Source organism: Molossus molossus, unplaced genomic scaffold, assembly GCF_014108415.1.
Source record: "Molossus molossus isolate mMolMol1 unplaced genomic scaffold, mMolMol1.p scaffold_m16_p_1, whole genome shotgun sequence".
In the NCBI taxonomy this organism is placed as follows: Eukaryota; Metazoa; Chordata; class Mammalia; order Chiroptera; family Molossidae; genus Molossus; species Molossus molossus.
Genome location: NW_023425344.1, coordinates 133991902 through 134017936, shown reverse-complemented (window position 1 = coordinate 134017936; position 26035 = coordinate 133991902). Strand labels below are relative to the sequence as shown.

The 26035-nt window shown below is 40.4% G+C and overlaps 2 pseudogenes; one reads left to right on the top strand and one right to left on the bottom strand.

Moving 5' to 3' along the window:
* LOC118639928 lies at positions 1-4383 on the bottom strand (annotated as a pseudogene).
* Positions 4384-9260: 4877 nt separating this feature from the next.
* The window catches only part of LOC118639870, an 88919-nt pseudogene continuing 72144 nt past the window's right edge, over positions 9261-26035 (top strand).

Below are 26035 nucleotides of genomic sequence, written 5' to 3'. Positions count from 1 at the left end.
CTACCAGAGGACTTCTGGAGCTCTGTCTTTTTGTCCTCCACTGCCCGCTTCCAGTGCATTGAGCTGAGGCTAAGAGACATGAGGGGAAAGGTGGTAAACTCACTGCCACTTTTGTGGTACTTCCAATTCTGGCCTTCCCCAAGCCATACGCCACTATTGACTTTTCAGAGTCTCAAATAGCTGCTCCATACATTCTTTGCAAGTTTTATAGCTTCATTCACTGGGAGAGAAAGGGTGAAGTGCATTTATTTCCTCTTACCTGAAACCGGACCCTTTGACCAGTGGCTTTTGAGTTCTGGAGTTTGGGGCCCTCTGGTTCAATCACACAGCTACATCTATTGATGAACAAAGGATAACCTACCACAGCAAAAGCTCAACTTCAACAGAATGTCTTTCTTTAATGTATTTAAAACATAATTATTTACTTTATGATACGCCATTCATAATCCTTGCTGTACATGGAGGGAATTGTCAGGGTTTGTTCCATATCGTCTCAACCCAGTTATATTGTCAAAGGAGTATCCATTAGGGATAGGCTGCCTACTGTCTCCCAACCCTGAACTAATAATCAGCTAGCCCAGCGCCACATCAGAATTACTTGGCCTGCTGCTCTCACCAAAGCGGTGTGCTTATGTTAAGTATGTCTACAGTTCCAGTACCAACAAGTGTTGGAAAACACAACATGGCAAGTCTGGGCCCCTACCAATCTCTTTTCTATCTAGAGCACTTGAGAACTCAGTGCCCTATGGATAACCATGCCAGCTGGCTGGAACCTGCTTCCAGCTTCATTCCTGCCAGCCCCTTTTCCTGTGGGCTGTGTTGTTCTCTGTTTTCTCTAGTTCTGAGATAATTCTTAGAACAACCTGTCTCTGTAACTAACCCTCCCACTGGCCCTGTTCCAAAGCAAGTCTGTGTCCTCATTCTTTAGATCAGGTTTTCCTCGTTGATAAACTAGACTGAAACTGTCCACTTTTGCTATGTTGGTCTTTTATTGGTAGAAAAATTCTCTCATTTTCTGTTTATGATACTTTTAGTATCTGCTTTCTCCCTTAATGTATTAAACTAGCTAAGAAGAAAATATTAAATAATAACGATAATAATAAGCATAATTTTTTCCAGTTCCTAAACTCAATGGGACTTGCTATAGTTTAACTTATTGTTTGTTATTTCTTATAATTTACTAATCTAATGTATTATATGAATAGATTTTGTTATTTTATTCTGTGCTAAGATACATCTTGATTGATTTTGGTAAATTATTCCTTTATATACTGTTCAATTATATTTTCTGACATTTCATTTATGAGTTTGAATATAAAAATACATTCCTAAATGAGACTGATTTATATCTTCCTGTAAGTCACGTTTATATATAGATAGAGCACAGCAGGTATTGTTCTAAGATAATCACAGATAAAGCATACAGGCAATTTTTTTGTGAAAGGGCTCATTGTGGTGTATATCTGTTGTTTCTAATTACCTCGAATCTATTTTCACTTCTTATTAGCACAGTCCTAATTTCCTTGGGAAACACCTTCCTTAGTGACATTTGGGAAAAATTGTCACACCAATTCCAGGAGGTGGCACATAACCATGGCCTATCTAATCAGCTCACTCCCTCTTTAAAATAATTTAATTCATGGATGGGCACTTGACTCAATGGGATGAAATTATAGGACTTTTACTGAAACTGTCAGAAGCAGTGCATGATTTAAAAGATGCTGAAAGGTTAGGACATCGGCCTAGTGCTATTAGGAGCCCTCCAGTTATCATCAGTGAAGAACTTGGACAAGGATAGAACCGAGAGAGAAGAAAGTAGAGCCAAGATATGGAGAGAGCTCCTGACAAATTGATCCTCTGGATAGAGCAGTATCACTCTCGGATTTTTATGTCCCATGAGCCAATAAATTCCCTTTTGAAAGTATCAACATAAGAAACAGTCAAACCTGTAGAGAATTTTTGGGAATTTATTTGAGCCAAACTGTTGACAATTGTTGGGAAGCAATATCTCAACAGGTTGAGACTATGCTCCAGAGAATGGAAGTTTTGCACCTTATTTTATACATTACAATAAAAAGAGAAGACATAAGTGGATTATATGAAATCCATTGGTGATAGTTTAGGAAGGCAGGAGAAGGCAAAGCAGGAAAATTTTTGGGATTGGGTAAAAAGTAAAATGAAAGACACATACATCTTTTACATAAGGATAGTTAACAGTCAACTATTAATTCAATAACAATGATCTGATTTGTGGTCTCTGCTCTGTTATGATACCTGTGCTTTGAGGGGTCTGGAAAAAGAAAATTACTTTGACATTCCAAAGGTATATTATTGTAGATATAAAAAAACAACAGTGATTATTAAGGTACAGATTGACTTTTGATAGGGAAGATTCTAGCCTAGGATATGACTACTTGCCATAAACTGTTTTTAGTTAATAAGTTTTCATTTCACACCATCCTTTGTGGAAACTTTAGGTCTCTGAGCTTGTAATACTGCCACACAGCCCTCCCCTGAGCTTGTCAGGTTTAGTATGTGACCCCTTTTGTCCACAAAAGAAAACTATGAAATATTTTATTTTATTTTTTTAAGAAGAAAAATTTTATTTAAAACAGGTTTGGTGATACATGTATTACAGCAAAACCTAAATATAGCAGTTTCACTTAAAACCAGCAGTAATATAGAAATTAAACATTATTTAGGAATGATTAATTTCTGATAGGTCAAATCCAACAAGTTTTACAATTATTGTAGACCCTATTTCAGTACTAGAGGTTACATATGCATCACCAGAAAATGAGAATAACTGCTAGTAAGGTGAAATTTACTCTCTAGCACTGTTCTGAAAATACATTGCTAAATTGATAATAGAAAATCTGACTTGATCAAAATTCTTTAGCCATCATCTACTTTTGGCTTGATTGTCACTCCTCTTCTTCTTCTTCTTTTTTTTTTTTTTGGTACGTGCCCCTAGCGGGAACTCTCTGTCTGCAGGCCGACACTCCAACCGCTGAGCCAAACCGGCCAGGGCGTCACTCCTCTTCTTATTTGACCCCAACCAATTAAACCCCAGTGTTTCTCAACTCTTTGGCTAAGGGCATTTTTTCCTCCTACTTCTGTGCACACAGGATTAATCAAAACGATTTTGCCCAAATCGGCCTTGACTGCACTAACTCTTCCTCCAGTCAACAGGGACCCTATGTTCGCCTTGACAATTTTTGCACATTTGCTGCTGTTTGTCTCCTTCAGTGTGTACACCTAGAAGCCGTCAAAGCAGGACATAGGAGATTTCCAGTTCTGTGAAGATCTCAGGTAAAGCTCCAACTGCACCAAGTACCTGCCCCACCTTTCTGTCAGCCTGGCACAAAGTAGGGTCAATTTTTGTTTCAACTCCAATAAGACCTCCTGTAGCAGCATACTGAAGATCATTATGTTCCACAAACAGTAATACAATTTTGGAAAAGATTTGTTTACACGTGAGTTTTCCTTTACTATCTTTGGAAACAATACCAGCTCTGACTTCAATCTCTTGGCCTGCTTTGAACACTCCCTTTAGCATACCACCACCAACTACACCCCTCTTAAGGTCATCAACTTCACAGCCAAGTTTGTTGACATCAAAGGACCTAATGACAATAAGTTGAGGTTCTGAAGTAAAATATCTTGGGGGTACTGGAATTTCCTTTACTCACAGACAATTTCAATATTGTGTTTTAGCTGAGCAGAAATTAGAATGATAGGAGCACCTTCTGCTACTGTACCTTGTACAAGCAAGGATCTGTTCGTACTGTTCTTTAGCCTGGCTTTCTTTTACCAAATCAATTTTATTTTGTAGAATCTAAATATGCTTCAGTTTCATGATTTCTATAGTAGCTAGGTGTTCAGAAGTCTGAGGCTGAGGTCAAGACTCACTACCTGCTATCAACAGAAGAGCTGCATCTATCAGTGCTGCACCGTTCAGCATAGTAGCCATCAAAATATCATGGCCAGGACAATCAATGAAGGAAACATGTCTGACTAACTTGAAGTTCCCTTTGGTCCCTGGAATGTCCGTCGGAAACTCAGCAGGTGTACCACTTCCACAGAATCTATAACATTCTGGCCAAGGACGACTTGGGTCATCAAGTTTATAAATCTTAGCATTAGCATACCCAAGCTTGATTGTAATATTTCTTTCTAGTTCATTTTTGAACCTGACAGTGTAACTCCAGAAATAGCTTTTACAACTGTGGATTTCCCATGAGCTACATGACCAGTTGTACGTATATTAATTGTGGCTTGTCTGCTGATAACTTTGTGCGAAAGTGGCTCAGTTTGGTAACATCCAAAGTGGCGAGAAAGGTGCGGCTGGCCAAGAGGCACTCCTGCCTTCCTTGTGGACATCTTGTAGGGAGAGGAAGCAAAACTATGAAATATATTAAACAAACAGATTACAATAGAGAATAGGTGAAATTTCCAATTACTTTATTTGAAACTTGTAAAAAGGGTGTTGTTAATAGGGGTCAGATATATTTGGAGCTAATTTTATATTTGTATATGAGTCTCAGGCCAGTGACATGTCGCCTCATGGGCACCTTCTCAAGTTATTGCCCATCCTCTAGTTACTGCATCACTCAGGTGCTGAAGGCAGATCTCTTAGAACACAACACATCCTAATGGTAGAGAAAGCCAGAGAAAATGGGCACATGATGCTGTTGTTGGAGGGACGAGTGGGCCCGATGCCTCCAGCACTCGTGGGAGAGGGATTCTTGGGGTACTGCTGACAGAAGCATTTTCAGATGCTCCCACTGGAGAATGAATGGTCTTTATTGGTGTTGTGTTACATTTCTGGGATTGTAAGGTCCCTGTTCCCTTAACCCAGTCCTGGAAAAGGGGTAGCTGTGGGTTTAGTAAGGCCAGAAATAGGGCCAGAGTCGAGTGTCCCATGGTTCAGCTGGGTCCAGATCAGGATCAGGCTGAGCTTGTCCATCCGTCCATTGAATGGGGTGATGCAGGGCATGGGAGCCCCACAAGCCAGAAGTCCCTCAAAGGCAGCAAGAGAGAGAAAGAGAGCTTTCCTTTGTCTAGGAGAGTAACCATTCAGGTTTTGTGTGCTTGTGGTGGCCACACCCGTTCTGACCACTGACTGACTTCCAGGTGTAATGGACAGGTAGGCACCACCCATGTCCCTCAGACCTTATTGGGCATGCCTCTAAACTGCCCTTGTGTAGTCTCTTCCTTTACCAATCTGTGGGGAATGAACCTGGAGTGTTAAATTGCTAGTCTCCCCTCTACCCCTTAAATAACGACCGGATTATTGTAACAGTATCAATGCCACGAAAGGAAACAAGGCCTGGGTTTTTCATAAGAAAATCCTCCACAGCCCTGCCAATACCTCCACCTCTCTCTAGGCTCATTCCGAACCTAACTTCTGGGATACCGTCTTCCCCTGCCAGCCACCTTGAGCACTCCTAGTCTTGTCACCTCATTCTCCCCCTCACATCGTCACTGTAGCCCACAAGCTACCAAAATTTAGCTGGTGAGTCACTGAAGATTGTTGACCTTAAAACTGTCTCCAGAGACTAGAGAGCGCTTGTTTTTGAGGCTCTGTTTAGGTAGCACGCATGTCCTGAAATGAATGCATCCAGATGAAGGCACACTTTAGTGCAGAAGAAGAAGATTCGGCTTCCCCTGGAAGTGGACTCTGGTGATCACATCTTCATTGCAGGGATCTCAGGTGATCTCACTATTCCTGCCCAGTGCTCAATGGAAGGAAACTGGGAGATAATGGAAGTGTTTTACCAGTTGGTGACAATTTAAGGATAGTCCCTTCATTTAGAAAAAAAAATAAAAGATGCCCTACCTTCTGTTTGAAAGGTAATTAGGTAATCAAGTTTGGGCTAAATTTTCAGTCTCTTTGAGAAGGTAATTAGACAATGGACTCTGACATTAGTGTGGGGAAGGCAGGAGGGGGCGGGATTGGGGAGGAGGGGGTCAATGTGGAAAAAAGGGAGAAACATCTGTAATACATTCAACAATAAAGATGAGTTTTTAAAAAAAAAGAATGTAATTAGAGTTGCTGATATGCTTACAACTGAAATGTAAGTGAGCTCCAAGAAAAGGTTGAAAGTCTCACTGCTCTTCAACTCTTTAGAAAGACTTAAAACTTTAAAACTATCAATGCTAGATACCCTTAAGAAGTTTTGATGTCATTGATTTAGGGTGGACATAATCTTTTTTTTTTTATTGATTGTAATTTCTCCAATAATTACAATGTGCTGCCAGGGATAGGATCCACTGAGGTAGAGAATTCTACCACTCAGTGTCTCACATGTGTTGAGACGGTTACAGAGTAAGATGGCAGAGTTGGTGATTCTGGGAACAAGAGTTTCACATGCAATTAGTGTGAGCTCTGCTGAGAGAGCTGTAATCACTTAGAATAGATAACACCCATGGATACCAAGGGACATTGGGGCTCTTGGGTGGCTAGGAGAGAACCCCACCTAGGAAAGACTGATGGCTCTGAGAAGTCCCAGGAATAGGACCTGGGAGGTTTCTTTTCCCACTCAAACCCCTAAATCACAACAATAACAAAGCACTACATTTTCAATGGTACGTGTACAAATATAAGTAACTGTGCCTTGTGTGTGCCTTGTGATTGAACGCAACACAGTGGTAAAAACAAGTAACTTACCACATTACTCATGGTTAGAGAGCATATGCTGGTGTATATAAACTCTGTCACTAGAAAATATTACACTGATTGGTAGAGGGAACAAAGAGCCTTCTGGAATGCTTATAATGTTCTTTCTTGTTCTGGATACTGGTTACACCAGTGTGTCTAGTTTATAAAAATTTATAGAGATCTACACTAATAAATTTGAATTTTTCAGTCTGTATTTTATATTTCAATACAAAGTATTTTAAAAAATCAAAAACTGACCAATGCTTCCTTTTAAGTTGTGTATGGAGGTGTGGCTAGATAACGCTTATTAATGGAAAAATAAATGTCTATGTTGAACTATTCCATGTACAGAGCTTGGGAGGAGGCAAACAGGGGTAGCGTGGGGACTGAAGAAAAACAATAATTGCAAAGTGTGCCAGTTCTTTAGTGTTGCAGGGCTGAACCCCAACCTGAGGAGAGAGTGGAGAGCTAATTGCTCTGCCCTGCAAGTGAAGGGAATTGAATCTGAGAAGAGCTAAAGATAAAGAGATCTAGAGAATCAGGGAATAAGAGGGTATATCCGAGGCAGGGAGAGGACTGATTAAACTGCGTGATGGCAGGTTGGAGCCTGGGGAAAAGATGGCCAGAAAAAAGTGGGATGCATTCTGGAGATGCAGTGAGTGGTGGAAGAACTTTTAAGAAAAGGGGTATCTAATATTTAACTGCAAATAGTTTATGTGGCAGCAACGAAAACCAGCTCCATTGCTCCAAATCCCCAGTAACATCTGCTCCTCTCGCTGCCCTGCTTCTCACCTGCCGTATATTACAAATCAGCCAGATGGAAGGGTAATGTAGCTTAATAACCCAGAGAGATTATAGTTTGGTTCGGATAATTTTTCTGGCTTGTTGCAGAATACTGAACTGAATTTTCTTTTAATGATGATACATGACTGGAACTTTGTGATTTGGGGCCAGTCTCTCAAACCGTGAAATGGAAAAGTGTAAAAACTAATCTGGGCCCCTTGTGAAGTAACTTAATTCTGACACATCTGTTGTTTTCATCTTCAAGTATCAGTGATCAGTGTTTCACTGACTGCTGTGATGTGGGACAAAGAGTAGTAAAACTTGAGCCCTGGCTGGTGTGGCTCAGTTGGTTGGAGCATTGTCCTGTGCACCAAAAGGTTGCAAGTTCGATCTCCAGATGGGGCATGTGTGGGAGGCAACCGATCAATATTCCACTCTCACATCAATGTTTCTCTCTCTCTCTCCCTCTCCATTCTTCTCTCTCTAAAATCAATAAAAGCCGCCCTGGCCGGTTTGGTTCAGCGGTTAGAGCGTCGGCCTGCGGTCCTGAGAGACCCGGGTTCAGTTCCCGCTAAGGGCACGTACCTCGGTTGCAGTTTGTCCCCGGCCCTGGTCGGTTGTGCGGGTGGCAGCCACTCGATGTGTTCCTTTCACATCGATGTTTCTCTCTCTCTGTTCCTCTCTCTCCCTCCCACTCTACCTGAACAAAAAATGGAAAAATGTCCTCGGGTGAGGATAAAATCAATAAAAGCCTGTTCTCAAAAACAACAAACAAACTTGAAGTTAGAAGATTATCTACATTTCTTGGGAAAGCTGCTTAAAATCTCTAAGTTTGTTTTCTCATCTATAAAATGGAGGAAAATAACTCCCAAGTAGTGATACTCTGAAAGTTAAATAGAAGAATGTGTTTGAAGTAAGTCCTTTAGAAGATGGCATATAGTGAATAATAAGTATTAACACCTTTTGCCTTGGCTAGTTTGGCTCAGTGGTTAAAGGGTCAGCATGTGGACCAAAGGGTTGAGGGCTCAATTCTGGTCAAGGGCACATCCCTGGTAGGGGTCATGCAGGAGGCAACCAATTGATGTGTCTCTCTCATATTGATGTCTCTTTCTCTCTCTCTCTCTCTCCCTCCCTTCCTTCCACTCTCTCTGAAGAAAAAAAAAAAGTCAATGGAAGAATATCCTAGGGTGAGGATTAACAACAATAAAAGAATTAACACCTTTTCTTCTTCCACTTCCATCATATTGCATGTAAAAGTACTTTGTAAGTTGTCACAAAATAATTGTTAGTAAAATTGGTGAGAACTAAAATTTGTTGATTATTTGAAAAACATGTCCTTCATAAGAGCAAATTTCTAGAAGCAGAAAAAATATTTTTGTGCTGCAAATTAAATCAATGGTTTTAGTGCAGTGATTTCTAACCAGGATTGATTTTACCCCCCAGGGGATATTTGGCAAGATCTGGAGACATTTTTGTTTTTTTTATTTTTATTTATTTATTTATTTATTTTTATCCTCACCAGAGGACATTTTTCCATTTTTTGTACAGATAGAGTGGGAGGGAGAGAGGGGAAGAGAGAGAGAGAGGGAAACATCGATGTGAAAGGGACACATCGAGTGGCTGCCACCCGCACGACCAACCAGGGCCGGGGACAAACTGCAACCGAAGTATGTGCCCTTAGCGGGAACCGAACCCGGGTCTCTCCGGACCGCAGGCGGATGCTCCAACCGCTGAGCCAAACTGGCCAGGGCTGGAGACATTTTTGGTTGTCACAAATGGGGAAGTGCTACTGGCATCTAGTGAGAAGCCGCAGATGCTGCTGAATGCCGTGCAGTGCGCAGAACAGTCTCCTACAATACAGAAGGATCTAGCTCCAAATGTCAATGGCAGTGTTGTTGAGAAGCTGGTGGTAAGTCAGGTTAGTCTGGTTAGTTTTGGCTTCCAACTTTGTAGTGCCTATGCACATATTAACATTCCTTAACTTCAAAGTACTCAGCCTGTGAACTCTCATAAAAAATGGAAATTTGTATTCTAAAGTGTCTATATATTCAAGCCTATATAAGTGATGTACCTGTAATATCAATAAAAGCTTGTGTTCAGCTTGAGAAAAGTCTAAAATACCCTATCACTATACATTGTTCTCCTTACCCCATTCAAAAGATGTATATTTTGTAAAATATTACCGTTTTGAAACTTGTACATTCCTGCTTATCTCAAGCAATACTTGGTAAACAAAATTCCACTGTACTTAACTCATTTCATAATTCAACAATGTGGATGGAGCTCTTTTCAGTAGAGGAGATTGCTTCAGAATAAGAGCCCTCCTTCATAACAATCCGAAATCTTAATTTTAGAGATCAGAATGACATAACTCAGAGCTAGAAAAAGCCACAAAAAACTATTCAGATATATTTATATTATTGTACAATAATTATCAGAAATGTTCTTCCCAGCTATGAATTTAATGGAGGGTGTAGCTGGTAACCACCTGGAACAACTGAGCTGCTAGTACTGCTGTTCAGTTCATCTCCCATGGTCTGTGCCACTACTGCTGCCATTTTATCACTGGCTCCAGGGTAGGGCCTGGAAATCCAACCGCAAGGTCACAGCTGGGTCGGGGGCAAAGGATGCTGGGAAAGTGGGGAGGACCCAGCAGCATAAAGTTGTAGGGTGCAGTAATTTACTTTGTATTTTCACAATATATTACTGATCATTTTATTTATTATTTATTTATTTTATTTTTTTATCCTCACCTGAGGACATTTTTGCATTTATCTTGAGACAGAGCAGGAGGGAGATGGGGAGGAAGAGAAGAGAGAAACAGCAATGTGAGAGAGACACATCGAGTTGTTGCTCCTCACACGACCCCAACCGAGGCCGGGACAAACCGCAACCGAGGTTCGTGCCCTTAATGGGAACCGAACCCAGGTCTTTCAGGTCCGTGGGCTGGCGCTCTAACCACTGAGCAACCGGCCAGGGCTTACTTGGTCATTTTAACAACCCAATGATGTAAGCAAGATAAGTAATTTTATCCCTAGCCTGTGTGTTTGTTAGATGCCGTTGATTCGGCTCTGAGTCCTGGAGATCCTTTGAATGAGTGATGTCCACAACGTCCTGTCCTCAGCAGCCTTGTTCAGCTCCTGTAGATGCAGGCCTGTTTGATTTATGAAACTGAACCATCCCATGGTTGATTTCCCACTTTTTCTGCAGCCTTCTCACCATTATTGTCTTTTCAAAAGACTTCTGCCTTCTCATGATGTGCCTGAAGTAGAACAGCTTCACTTTTGTCATTTTCGTCTTCAATGGTGTTTCCCTAACTTACAGGTGAAAACACACACACACACACACACACACACGCACACACAAACAGACCTATGAAGTTTGAGTGTCTTGCTCTAAACCATGCAGTGTCTAGGATCCAGCTCTCCCATCTCTTAACCTAGAATTCTGTATACTACAGGTCACAAAAATATAAAGCCTACCTTAATGGTCCTTTTCTTTGAGTTTTCTCTTTTTATTTATTTTTCTTTTTTTTTGCCAATCAAATCTGCCCCAATCCGCCCTGGCCGGTTTGGCTCAGCGGTTAGAGCGTCGGCCTGCGGTCCGGAGAGACCCGGGTTCGGTTCCCGCTAAGGGCGCGTACCTTGGTTGCAGTTTGTCCCCGGCCCTGGTTGGGTCGTGTGGGTGGCAACCACTCGATGTGTCGCTTTCACGTCGATGTTTCTCTCTTTCTCTCTCTCTCTCCCTTCCACTCTATCTGAACAAAATATCGAAAAATGTCCTCGGGTGAGGATAAAAAAAAAAAAAAAAAAAAAATCTGCCCCAATCCACCTGACAGGGCAAGCTTTTTATTTTTATTTCTTCTTATTATTTTTTTAACTTTTATTTTTGTTACAGATGTTTCTCCTTTTTTACCCCATTGACACCCTCCTCCCATCCCCCCCGCCCCATCCCCAGTTTTGTTGTCTATGTCCATTGGTTATGCATACATGCATATAACTTCTGTGGTTTATCTCTTCCCTTCCCCCACCACTCCCTCTTCTGGGGATTGTCAGTTTGTACCCTACTTCCATGTTTCGGGGTCTACCCGATTACTCAGACTGTTATGTTCATTATATTGCCATAAATAAGTGAGATCATGTGGTATTTGTCTTTTTCTGCTTGGCTTGTTTCACTTAGGATAATACTTTCCAAGTCCCTCCATGTCATCTCAAAGGATAAGAGATCTTTCTTTCTTACAGCTGCATAGTACTCCATTGTGTATATGTACCACCGCTTTTTTATCCATTCGTCTACTGATGGACACTTGGGCTGTTTCCAGATCTTAGCTATTGTAAATAGTGCTGCTATGAACATGGGGGTACAAATGTTCTTTCTGATTGGTGTTTCAGGCTTCTTAGGGTATATTCCTAGAAGCGGGATCACTGGGTCAAATGGCAGTTCAATTTTTAATTTTTTGAGGTAACACCATATTGTTTTCCATAGTGGCTGCACCAGTCTGCATTCCCACCAGCAGGGTATTAGGGTCCCCTTTTCTCCACATCCTCGCCAACACTTGTTGTTTGATGATTTGTTGATGGCGGCCATTCTGACAGGTGTGAGGTGATACCTCATTGTTGTTTTAATTTGCATCTCTCTGATGATTAGTGATGTTGAGCATTTCTTCATATGTCTCTTGGCCATTTGTATGTCCGGTTTGGAGAGGTGTCTATTCAGCTCCTCTGCCCATTTTTTAATTGAGTTCTTTGTCTTCCTTTTGTTGAGTTGTATGAATACTCTATATATTTTGGAAATTAACCCCTTATCTGATGTACAACATTGGCAGTGATGTTCTCCCATACAGTGGGTTGCCTTTCCATTTTGATGGTTGTTTCTTTTGCTGTGCAGAAGCTTTTTAGTTTGATGTAGTCCCATGTGATCATTTTTTCCTTTATGTCTGTTGCCTTAGGTGATGTATCAGTGAAAATTCTGCTACGTATGATGTCCGAAATTTTGTGGCTTACATTTTCTTCTAGAATTTTTATGGATTCACAGGTCACATTTAAGTCTTTTATCCATTTTGAGTTTATTTTTGTGTATGGTGTAAGTTGATGGTCTAGTTTCATTTTTTTCCGTGTAGCTGTCCAATTTTCCCAACACCATTTATTAAAGAGGCTGTCTTTACTCCACTGTATGCTCTTGCCATCTTTGTCAAATATTAATTGAGCATATTGCCTTGGGTCCATTTCTGGATTCTCTATTCTGTTCCACTGGTTTATATGCCTGTTCTTGTGCCAGTACCAGGCAGTTTTGATTACGGTCTCTTTGTAGTATAACCTGATATCTGGTATTGTGATCCGACCTGCTTTGTCCTTCTTTTTCAAGATTGCTGTGGCTATTCGGGGTCTTTTTTGGTTCCAGATGAACTTTTGAAGTATTTGTTCTAGTTCTGTGAAATATGTCATTGGAATTTTGATGGGGATTTCATTGAATCTATAGATTGCTTTGGGTAATATGGACATTTTAATGATGTTAATTCTTCCAATCCATGAACAGGGTATTTGCTTCCACTTTTTTATATCTTCCTCTATTTCTTTTTTCCATGGTCCTGTAGTTTTTTGCAAATAGGTCCTTTACTTCTTTGCTTAAGTTTATTCCTGGGTATCTTAATTTTTTTGCCACGATGGTAAATGGGATTGTTTTTTCAGTTTCTCTTTCTGTGAGTTCATCATTAGTGTATAAGAATGCCCTCGATTTCTTGAGGTTAATTTTGTATCCTGCTACTTTGCCAAATTCATTTATTATGTCTAGTAGATTTTTGATGGAGTCTTTAGGGTTTTCTATGTACAGTATCATGCCATCTACAAATAATGACAGTTTTACTTCCTCCTTTCCAATTTGGATTTTCTTTATGTTTTCCTCATGTCTAAAGCTACGGCTAAGGCTTCCAGTACTATGTTAAATAAGAGTGGCTAGAGTGGGCATCCCTGTCTGCATCCTGTTCTTAAGGGAAATGCTTGTAGTTTTTGCCCATTAAGTATGATGTTGGCTGTAGGTTTCCTATATATTGCCTTTATTATGTCAAAATATGGTCGCTCTATTCTCACACTGCTGAACATTTGTTTTTTTAATCAAAAATGGGTGCTGGATTTTTTAAAATGCTCTTCAGCATCTATTGATATGATCATATGGTTTTCATCTTTCATTTTGTTTATGTGGTATATCACACTTATTGATTTGCAAATATTGTACCATCCTTGCATCCCTGGGATGAATCCCACTTGGTTGTGATGAATAATTTTTTTTATGTATTGCTGGATCTGATATGCTAATATTTTGTTAAGGATTTTGGTATCTGTGTTCATCAGGGATATTGGCCTGTACCTTCTTTGCAGTGTCTTTACTTGGCTTTGGCATTAGAAATATGTTGTCCTCATAAAATGTGTTTGGAAGTTTTCAGTCTTTTTGAATTTTTTGGAATAGTTTGAGAAGAACTGGTGCTAGTTTTTCTTTGAATGTGTGGTAAAACTCCCCTGTAAGGTGTCAGGCCTGGGCTTTTGTTTGCTGGGAGTTTCTTGATTACATCTTTAATTTCCTTTATTGTTACTGGTGTATTCAAGTTTTCTATCTCTTCCCTGTTCAGTTTTGGGACACTGTGTATTTCTAGAAATTTGTCCACCTCGCCTAGATTGTCCAATTTGTTGGCATATAATTGTTCGTAGTATGTTTTAATAATCCTTTGTATTTCTATGTTGTTAGTTGTTACTTCTCCTCTTTTGTTTCTGATTTTTTTAATTTGAGTCTTCTCTTTTTGTTTCTTGGTGAGTCTGGCTAAGGGTCCATCAAAGTTGTATATCTTTTCAAAGAATCAGCTCTTTGTTTTATTGATCTTTTGAATTTTTTTTTTTTTTTTAGATTCTATGTTGTTTATTTCTGCTTTGACCTTCACTATTTCTTTTCTTCTACTTGAGCTGGGTTTTTCTTTTTGTTTACTTTCTAGTTCTTTGAATTGTAGGGTTAGAAAGTCAGCTAGGAATTTTTCTTGCTTCTTGACGTAGGTCTGTAGTGCTATGAAGTTCCCTCTCAGTACTGCTTTTGCTGCGTCCCATAGATTTAGTGTTATTGTGTGTTCATTTTCATTGGTTTACAGGAAGTTTTTAATTTCTTCCTTGATCTCCCTGGTAACCCATTTATTGTTTAATAACATGCATTTAGCCTCCATGTGTTCGAATGTTTTTACATGTTTTTGTTGTAATTGATTTCTAGTTTCATGCCATTGTGATCTGAGAAGATGCTTGATATAATTTCAGTCTTCTTGAATTTTGTAGAGATTTACTTCATTTCCTAACATATGGTCTACCTTTGAGAATGTCCTGTGTGCACTTGAGAAGAATGTATATTCTGAAGCTTTGGGGTGAAATGTTCTGTAAGTGTCAATAAGGTTCAGCTGATCTAGTTGGTTATTTATGGACTGTGTGTCCCTGTTAATTTTTTGTTTAGAAGATCTATCCAGTGGTGTCAGTGGGGTGTTAAAGTCACCCACTATAATTGCATTGCAATTGATCTCTCCTTTGAAGTCCTCCGGAAGTTTTAAAATATATTTTGGTGCTCCTGTATTTGGTGCATATATGTTTACCAGGGTTATATCCTCTTGTTGGATTTTTCCTTTTAATATTATGTAGTGACCTTCTTTGTCTCTTATTATGGCCTTCATTTTGAAGTCTATCTTATCAGATATGAGTATTCCTACAACAGCTTTTTTTCATTTCCCAGAAAATTTTTTTTCCATTTTTTCACTTTCATCCTATGTGAGTCTTTTATTGTGAGGTGGGTCTCTTGTAGACAGCATATGTATGGGTCATGTTTTCTTATCCAATCAGCTACCCTATGTCTTTTGATTGGGGCATTCATGCCATTTATATTTAAGGTTATTATTGATAGATACTTATTAGTTTCCATTTTTATTTTATGCCTGTGTTCCTCTCTCTCTATTTCTTATTCTTCTTATAGCAGTCCCTTTAGCATTTCTTGCAGCACTGATTTGGTGGTGGTAAATTCCTTTAGCTTTTTGTTTTCTGTGAAGCTCTTTATTTCACCTTCAATTTTGAATGATAGCCTTGTTGGATAGAGTAGTTAGTCTTGAATTCAGACTCTTGCCTTTCATTACTTTGTACACTTCATGCCAGTCCCTTCTGACCTGCAGTGTTTCTATTGAGAAATCAGCTGACAGTCTAATGGAAGTTCTCTTGTAGGTAACTTTCTGTCTCTCTCTTGCTTCTTTGTGTTTAATGTTTACCATTTTAATTATGATGTGTCTAGCTGTGGATCTTTTTGGGTTTCTCTTGCTGGGACTCTCTATATTTCCTGGACCTGTGTGACTTTTTTCTTCACCAAATTAGGGAAGTTTTCTGCCATTATTTCTTCAAATGGGTTCTCTATTCCTTTCTCTGATTCTTCTCCTTCTGGTACCCATATGATGCAAATGTTGTTATGCTTTGTGTTTTCCCAAAGCTCCCTTAAACTCTCCTCCTGTTTTTTAATTTTTTTCCCCATTAACTGCTTTATTTGGATGTTTTTTTCTACCTTGTCTTCTAACTCAAGCATTAGGTCTTCAGCTTCTTCTAATCTACTATTGAATCCTTCTAAGCTATTTTGCATATCAGCTACGCTGTTCTTATTTCCTCTTGATTTTTATTTATAGCTTCAACCTCTTTGTTTATGCTGATGTAGCTCCTGCTGAGCTCTCTATAATTCTCATTAAGTTGCTTGTAGTTCTTACTGAATTATTTGAGCACCCTTAAAATCATTACTTTGAATTCTTTATCTGACAAATTGCTTTCTTCCATTCATGTAGTTCTTTTTCTGGTGATCCTCCTTTTCTTTCTCTCTTTCTTTCTCTCTCTCTCTCTCTCTCTCTCTCTCTCTCTCTCTCTCTTTCTCTCTCCCTTCCTCCCTTCCTCTCTTCCTCCCTTCCTCCCTTCCTCCCTTCCTCCCTTCCTCCCTTCCTTCCTTTTCTTTATAGATTTTAGAGAGAGAGGAAGGGTGAAGGAAAGAGATAGAAACATCAATGATAGAGAACATCAATTGGCTGCCTCCTGCATGCCCCCCACTGGGGACCCAGCCCACGATCTTGGCATGTGCCCTGACTGGGAATCGAACCTATGACCTCTTGGTGCATGGGTAGATGCTCAACCACTAAGCCACACCAGCTGGGCTCCTCCTTTTCTTTCATTTGGGTGTTATTTTTTTGTCTCTTTATTTTAGCCATTTGGTAGTTCTACTACCAGTGAGGGATGTTGGAATGTGTAGGCAGGTCAGTGTGTATCAAATAAGACTTCTGTGCCTCCCAGACACTTCTGGTGCCTGGCATATCTTGCCTGCTGTGGTACCTGGAGGACTGACTACTGGTCGCTAGTATTGGTCTGTCCTGGTAGGCGGTACTGCTAGATCATGCAGGCCCCACTGGAGTTATGGCCCCGCTGGTGTCACAGGCAGCTGTATTGCATGGGCCCCACTGGTGCTAGGGTTCCTGCCAGTGCTGCAGGCTGCTCAATCACATGGACCCCACTGAAGCCACAGTCCCCATCAGTGCCACATGTAACTGTATCATGCAGGTCCCACTGGAGCCCCAGGTCCTGCCACTGGCGGCTGGGGAGTGCTGCTGCCTTGTGGGGCTCAGCTGCTGCTCAGCGTCTGCTGGGGTTGGGTGTCAGCTGCCAATCTGTGTTGCTGCTGCCTGGGGGTGGATGTCTGCTCCAGAGCCTCTGTTGCTGGGGGTATGTCTTGGCTCTAATCAGGCTGCTGCTGTGGGGGATGGTGCTGGGCTCCAGCTGCTTGCAGCTTCCACAGCAGGTACCTTGACAGCACCGCTGCTGTGCACTGGTCTGTGTTGACCCAATGGGGTCCACTGGACCAATGGTGCGAGATACACTGGTGGGCTCACATCACTGGGCCCTAGCCACTCCAGCTGCCTCCCCCCAAGAAAGACCAGGGATCTTCCAAAATGGTGGGGCCTCCTGGACGTGCAGGGAGAAGTGCCCTGATGAGCCACTTACTGTGGTAACCAGCTGCTCCCTGTCCACAGCCCAGGAATCTTCTGCCCTGTGTTTCTGAACTGCTTGAGGTTGCTCGTCCACACTCACGTCCACTCACACTCTCACACTCGCTCACTCTCTCACACACTCACCCTCCCTCTGGTCCTGCCCACCACCATCTTTTTCCATATCTCAAAATTAGCCTTTAAAGAAAATAATAAATAATTTAGTTTTTGCCTAATTTGACGCCATTACTCTAATTTAATCACATTACTATGATTTAATGTGCTTTTCTTCAGGATGATTATTTTAAACATTTGAAGACAACTTGTTCCAAATTAGCAAGGTCATGACCTGAATGCATATATTTACTTTCTTCATTAACTTTCTTAGTCATTGTCCCTTGAAAAGATTTTTCTTTAGTTCCTTAACTTTCTTTTACTTGGATACTCAATGTAATTAATTGTTTTCATAAAGAACATACAGGTTTTTGTTTTTTTTTTCTGAGAATTTAAAGCCACACTTGTTCATTTATAGGAATTTGTTTTGATGAGGGTTTTTGTATGTGTATGTACAGAATGTAATTTTAGTTTTATTTTTGTTTGTCTTCAGAGGAGTTTAAAATTTCACAGTAAGTTCTTAGTACTATTTAAAGTCAGGGATTTGTTTATATGTAGCCACAAAATTGTAGATTGTCTTTATAACTATAAAGGACAAAACCAGGAATGAAGTATTCCTGCAGCAGCATAGAGGTCCTGAATTAAGAATCTGGGCTTTCTAACTTCTATAAATAAAACTCCAAGTTACACTGTTATTTTTTTCTGCTACTACACTTTGAAAATTTATACCTTCAAAGACAGTAAAACTCTGAGAGAGTATATATGAGTCATTATCTTCCTCCATAGTGAAAGAGGCCTTGGTTGTATAATACAGAACTATTCTGTTCTGGTCTCATCTACTTCTAGGAGAAAACAGGGAGACCGTCAATTAAAGATTCACTATGAATTTGCAAAAATTCAGCACAGATCAAGGGTGGCAAAAATATCACTGGATGAAATTGATTTTTTTCAGCTCACCAGTTCTTTAGCATTTTAATCCTTGTCTGTCTCTGAATGATACAATAATGATTTCTTGTAACTAAATGGTTATTTTCTCATCTTCACTGCACTTTTTTAGACAAAACATTTTTTAGCAAAAATTTTATTGTTGATGAGAAATGCCTGCTTTAGTGAACAATTAGTTTTTAAAAAACTTATCTTTATTGTTGAATGTATTACAGATGTCCCTCTTTCCCACCCAACCCCCTCCTCCTCTATCCCAGCCCCCTCCTGCTTTCCCCACACTATTTTCTGTGTACACTGATTATGTATATATGCATATAAGTTCTTTAGTTTCTCTCTTCCCACCCCACCTCTCCCCTTCCCTTTGAGCTACATCACTCTAACAACCAATTTATACTGCTTAATCCCTTCATCTTTTTCACCCAACTCCCCTCCCATCTGGAAACCACCTCTGTGAGTCTGTTTCTATTCTGCTTGCGCATTTTGTTTGTAGATTCAGTTGTTGATAGATATGTATTTATTGCCATTTATTTTTCATATTTTTGTACTTCTTCAAAAAGATCCATCAACATTTCATATAATACTGGTTTGGTGGTGATGAACTCCTTGAACTTTTTCTTGTCTGAGAAACTCTTTATATGGCCATCGATTCTAAATGATAGCTTTGCAGGATAGAGTAATTTTGGTTGTAGGTCGTTGCTTTTCATCACTTGAAATATTTCTTGCCAATCCCTTCTGTCCTGCAACATTTCTTTTCTTTTTTTTTTTTTTTTTTAAATCCTCACCCGGGGACATTTTTTGATATTTTGTTCAGATAGAGTGGGAGGGAGAGAGAGAGAGAGAAACATCGACGTGAAAGGGACACATCGAGTGGCTGCCACCCACACGACCCAACCAGGGCCAGGGACAGACTGCAACCGAGGTACATGCCCTTAGCAGGGACCGAACCCGGGTCTCTCTGGACCGCAGGCCGACACTCTAACTGCTGAGCCAAACCGGCCAGGGCTGGCATGCAACATTTCTTTTGAGAAATCAGCTGACAGCCTTATGGGAGTTCCATTGTAGGTAACTAACTGATTTTCTCTTGCTGCTTTTAAGATTCTCTCTTTATCTTTAACTTTTGCATTTTGATGATGATATGTCTTTGTGTGGACCTGTTTGGGTTCATCTTGTTTGGGATCTCTGTGCTTCCTGGACTTCTTTGTCTGTTTCCTTCACCAAGTTAGGGAAGTTTTCTGTTGTTATATTTTTCAAATAGGTTTTCAATTTCTTGCCCTCTCTCTTCTCCTTCTGGCACTCCCATGATGCAAATGTTGGTACCCTTGAAGTTGTCCCACAGTCTCCTTATGCTATGCTCATTTTGGAGGATTCTTTTTTCTATTTGCTGTTCTGATTGGGTGTTTTCTGCTTCATAACATTCTAACTCAATGGTTTGCTTCTTGGCTTCACCTACTCTACTATTGATTCCCTGTAAATTATTCTTTATTTCAGTTAGTACATCCTTTATTTCTGACTGGTCCTTTATTTATGCTCTTGAGGCCCTCACTAAGTTCATTGAGCATCTTATAAGCTGTGTTTTGAACTCTGCATCTGTTAGATTGCTTACCTCCATTTTATTTAGTTCATTTCTGGAGTTTTGTTCTATTCTTTCATTTGCGACATGTTTCTTTGTCACCTCATTGTGGCTGCCTCCCTGTGTTTGTTTCTATGTATGAGGTAGAGTTGCTGTGTCTCCTGGGCTTCCTAGGGGGGCCTATTAGGTGTCCTGTAGGGTCCAGTGGCACAGCATCCCTGGCCACCCAACTGGGCACTCAAGGTGGACCTCTTGTGTGGACTTTATACCCTTCTGTTATAATTGAGTCTTGACTGCTCTTGGTATGTCAGTGGGAGGGTTTTACTCAGGCTGATCAGCTGCAAGGACTGGCTGTGCCCATTAACCATTGACCTCTAACTATCTTGGAGGATCAGCTGTGCAGGGGCCCACCACACAGAGCAAGACTTACTTTAGCAGTGGTCTGGTTCCCACTGAGTCCATTCATTGAGTGTGTCACTTGTGGAGGTGGTTGGGTGATGGTGCTTCAATATGGTCTGAAGCTGTACACTGGGTGTGCTGGCTCTGGGACAAGGTCAACCACTGCCTGTGTTCTACCCAGGGCCACCAGGCATAAGGTACAAAGTGATCTGCAGATGACTGCTTCTTGTGCTGGTCTTGGATGGGTCCAGGCAAAGCCAAGCTGTGAACCAATGCTGGATGCTTCTAGTGCCAGGCCTGAGGCCACTTAGCAAGAGGTATGGGGCTTGCTGATGCCAGATACTGCTTGTTTGAGAGGATTTAGGAAAATCTGAAGCAGGAGTCAAAACAGGCCAATCCTATGGTAAAGGCACTGGAAACAGCTTGGGTGGGCTTGAAAGTTGGGTGGGGCTGGGCCTTAGGGAGGGGCAAAGAGTATGAGAAGGTTGCTGGAGTCCCAGATATGGTGCCCATCTGCTGGCCATGGGGGGAAGGGCTCACCAAAGGAACAATAGCCTGTGCCAGCATGTCTGTCCAGGACAAAGCTGCCTCTCTGGTCCTCGCCCCTATGCCAAACAACTCAATTCTTCCCCATATGTCTCTGGTGCCCTCCACACTGGAGCTCAGAGAGAGAGAGAGGGTATGAGTAAGTCCATGTGTGAGTCCTTTAACAGGAGTTGCCTGGGGCTCCAGCAGCCTCAGCCTCCCTCAGCCTCAGTTTCCTCTGTTTTTCCAGCTAGAAGGTATGGGGACTTCTCTTCCTGGCACTGGAACCCTGAGCTGGGGGCCTGGTGTGGGACAGGGACCCCTCACTCCTCAGGGAGGAACTTCACAGCTGAGGTATCCCTCCTGATTTTTATCCTCCACACGTGGGTCTGGGACCAGCTCGTCTGAGCCTCTGCCCTTCCTACCAGTCCTGATGTGGCTGCTGCTTTAATTTTGTAGTTATAGGACTTCTATTTGGCTTGATTTCAGATGGTTCTGAAGGATGTTTGTTCTCTAGTTTAGTTGTAATTTTGATGTCAACAATTAGTTTTTTGGGACCACATAAATCAAACTAAGAATCTCTCTCTCTCTCTCTCTCTCTCTCTCTCTCTCTCTCTCACACACACACACAAATATTACCCACAAATAAAATGTACTGGTATGCCCTGGCTGTTTGTCAGCTGTTAGAGCTTAGGCCTATGCACTAAAGAGTCTACAGTTTGATTCCTGGTCAAGAGCATGTACCGTGGTTGCAGGTTCAATCCCCAGCCCTGGTCAGGGTCTTGCGGGAGGCAACTAATCGATGTGTCTCTCTCACATCGATGTTTCTCTCTCCCTCCCTCCCTCCTTCCCACTCTATCTAAAAATCAATGGGAAAATATCTTCAGATGAGACTTAAAAACAAAATTAAAATGTACATGTGTAATTTAACAAATAATTTTAAAACCCCACATGTCAGTGCAACCGCCATGTAGGTCACAGATAGAAATTCTCTAGCACAGCAGCCACCCACATGTGCAGTCCTTCCTGCTCCCAACCCCCCTCTCCATTGGTGTCACAGTTTACTCCAACTTTTACGCTAATCATTTCCTGCTTTCCTTTATATTTTTACCATATATTCATGCATCTATAAGTAATATGTTCAATTTTGCCTGTTTAAAAAATATTAAGTAGAATAATGTATTTTGTCTCTTTTTTAAAATTTGTTTATAAGATGCATTTATATTGTGTGTAGCTGTAATTAATACAATTTTGTTTCTGTATAAGATTCTAATTTATAAAAATACCACAGTTTATCCTTTTCACAGATGGTGACCATTTGGGTCATTTCCAATGTCAACAACACTGCTATGTATGTGATTGTACATATATTTAGAGTATTCCTAGGAGTGAAATTTCTGAGGCATAGAATAGGCATATCTTGAGTATTATTATATAATTTTAAACCATCCCCAAAAGCCATTGTACCAACTTAAGCACTCATTCATCCTACATGTGAGCTCTTACAGTTTACATCCTTGCCAGCTTTGGTATTGTGAGACTAGCGGCCTGAGCGAAGAATCAGAATGCACTTTTCTGGGAGCAAATTTTATTTACCTCCCTCTTCATTGTTCTTTCATGCACAATGCCTGATCTAATATTAAGAATTATGAGACATTCAAAGAAGGAAGAAAATTTGAACTGTTATTTAAAAAAACAGTAAACACAGGCCCAGATGTTGGGCTTGTCAGAAAAGGACTTTAAACTAGCTATAATAAATATGTTAAAAGATGTACTGGGTATAAGATAGACACAGATGGACAATATCCATAGAGAGCTGGTATAAAAGAGAAACAAATAGAAATGTTAGAAATAAAAACAACAGATATGAGAATCATTCAATGGATTTCACAGACTGGAGACAGCAGAGGAAGAAAAAATTCAGTGAGCTTATAGACAAGTCAATAAAAAGTATCCAAATATAACTAAAAGAGGGAAAGAAGTAGTTTAAAAAGAGAGAATCTGACTTCTTTGGGACAATAACAATAATGGCCTAACATTGTACATGTAATCAGAGTCCCAGAAGGAGAGCAGAGAGAGTGGAACATAGAAAAATTTTGAAGAAATAATAGTTGAGCCCTGGCTGGTTTGGCTCAGTGGTTGGAGCATTGGCCCGAGTCTCAGGTTCGATTCTGGTCAAGGGCACATACTTCATTTGTGGTTTGATCCCCCGCCCTCACTGGGGTCATGGGGGAGGCAACCAATTGATGTGTTTCTCACATTGATGTCTGTCTCTCTCTCCCTTGCCCCAACTTTATCTGAAGATAAATGGAAAAATATCCTCAAGTGAGGATTATAAAAAAGAAAAAAAAAGAAATAACGATTGAGAAATTTCTTCAAATGATTAGTAATATTAACCCACAGATTCAGGAATCTGAGTGGACTTAAAGCAAGATACACACAAAGAAAACTACTCCTACACACATCAGAGTCAAACTACTAAAAACCAAAGACAAAGAGCAGATCTTAAGAGCATCCAGAAGATAAGGGGAATCATTACGTTCAGGGAAATAATGATAAGAATGATAGTTTAATTCTCCCAGAAACCATGAAGACCAGAAAACATTAGAGCACATCTTTAGTCCTGAAAGGGGAATAAAAATCCTGCTAACCTAACATTCTATATCCAGTGAAATTATCCTTCAAAAGGCAAGGCAAGGTAAAGGCATTTTCAGAGTAAGGCTGAAGGGAAGTAATACCAAATAGAAGCAAGAATTTGCAGATAAAATGAAGAGCACCAAAAAGTGTCAATGTGTAACCAACTCAGCATAAAAACTTGGTTTTGATACCCAAGTCACTGTCACCAATACTTTGCCCTAGGGAAGTGGTATGGGTAGTAGGAACTTTTCCTCCTAGAGTGTGAGCTCATTTGCTGTGATAAAAAGTTGGCCATTATTTCTAGCTGTTGTGATATGTGTGAAAGCATAACCCATACAGGCACTGTTCTTGGGGCTCTCCCTTTATTTCCTCTTGACTATAGTTCTTTTTGTTGTTTTTTAATTTATCACCTGAGGATATTTTTCTATTTATTATCAAATAGAGCGGGAGGGAGAGAGAAACAGAGAGAAACATTGATGTGATGGAGCCACATCGACTGGTTGCCTCCTACATGACCCAGCCAGGGCCAGTTATGAACTGCAACCAAGGTACGTGTCCTTGACTAGAATCGAACCTGAGACTCATTGGTCCATGGACCAATGCTCTAACCACTGAACCAAACTGGCCAGGGCTTGACTATAGTTTTTTGTAAAAATCATTTTATTTTATTTATTAAAAAAAAAATTTATTCCTCTATTGATTTTTAGAGAAAGAGGAAGGGAGACAGAGAAAGAGATAGAAAGAAACATGATGAAAGAGAACATCAATTGGCCACCTCCTGCATGCCCCCCACTGGGGATCTGGCCCACAACCTGGGCATGTGCCCTGACCAGGAATCAAACTGGTGACCTCTTGGTGCGTGGGTTGATGCTCAACCACTGAGCCACACTGGCGGGGTGTAAAAATCATTTTATATTGAAATGTAGCACTGCCTGCCACAGTGTGGCTGGAGTTTTAAAATCTGAATAGCTATGGTAGGAAAGAGCAGTGAGGTGGGGCTGGATGTACCTAAGAGGAGAGGGGGCGGAGCTCTGACCAGCTGACAACAGAGCTTGTATGCCTCCCGTGTAGTTTTAATTTTTTTTTTTTTTTATATCCTCACCCGAGGACATTTTTCCATTTTTTGTTCAGATAGAGTGGAAGGGAGAGAGAGAGAAAGAGATAGAAACATCGACGTGAAAGGGACACATCGAGTGGTTGCCACCCACACAACCCAACGAGGGCCGAGGACAAACTGCAACCGAGGTATGTGCCCTTAGCGGGAACCAAACCCAGGTCTCTCTGAACAGCAGGCCTATGCTCTAACCGCTGAGCCAAACAGGCCAAGGCCTCCCATGTAGTTTTAGTCCAAGAGTGCTCCTCATTCTGGACAGGCAGTTGAGGTGAATTTAGAATTCACAGCACATATAGTCCAAAAATGTGTCTCTTAGCCCAAACCCAGTGATAGAATAGTGCAACTGTCTTTCAATTTTGCAGTCCTTTTTCCCCTTAGTTTCCAGTATTTGCCTTTTTGTGTATCTTCTTAGGTATAACAATGGACATAGCAGGTAAGTATAATCTATTTCTTTTACAATTCCTTGTTAATAAGTTTTCATACATATGGGAAAGCGGAAAGAATTCTACAGGGAACGCCCATATACCCACCACTTAAGTTCTACCTAAAGTATTGCTTTTACTTATTAATGATAAATTTTAATTTTTTAGACACATGTTAAAATATATTTAATTTCATTCAAGCTGATTATTATTATGGATATTCTCAAGATCTATGAACATTAGATAACCTTTAAAATATTAATAATAAAAATAATTAACTAGAGAAATAAAAAATAGAGTATGTATAATCGGATGATAAATGTTATGTCTGCATTACATTAAAAATGGAGAATTGAAACAGTCATTTTAACAACAACTTGTGTTTTAAGGGTTTTTATTTTGCTCATTAGCTGAATAATGTTTTACAACTATACACCTCATTCCATAGGTTAAAAAAATGGTCAATTGAAGGGGAAGGAGAAATAAGTGACCTTGATGTCAATTTGGGCCCATGTTCTACACGTAAAAATTTACCTGAAATATAAGTCAATCTAATAATTCAAGAGATTTCCTTTTGTAGATAATTTAAAAAGTATATTATATAGTTAGTCATATAGTCTCATGCCAGATGATGAGCACAAGAATGAGAAAGTTCTTCTTGGCTTTGTGATTCATCATTTTCCAATACTTTCAAGATTTGGGAAAAGACAAGAACAGCATCAGCAAGTGGGTTGCTTTCTTGAGAAGACAAAGGATGGCATCAAAGTCCTTTAAAAGGAGTACTTGAGCTCCAATCTCCTTTGGAAGGGTATTTTATACCACAACCTTGGTTGTGATATTCCTC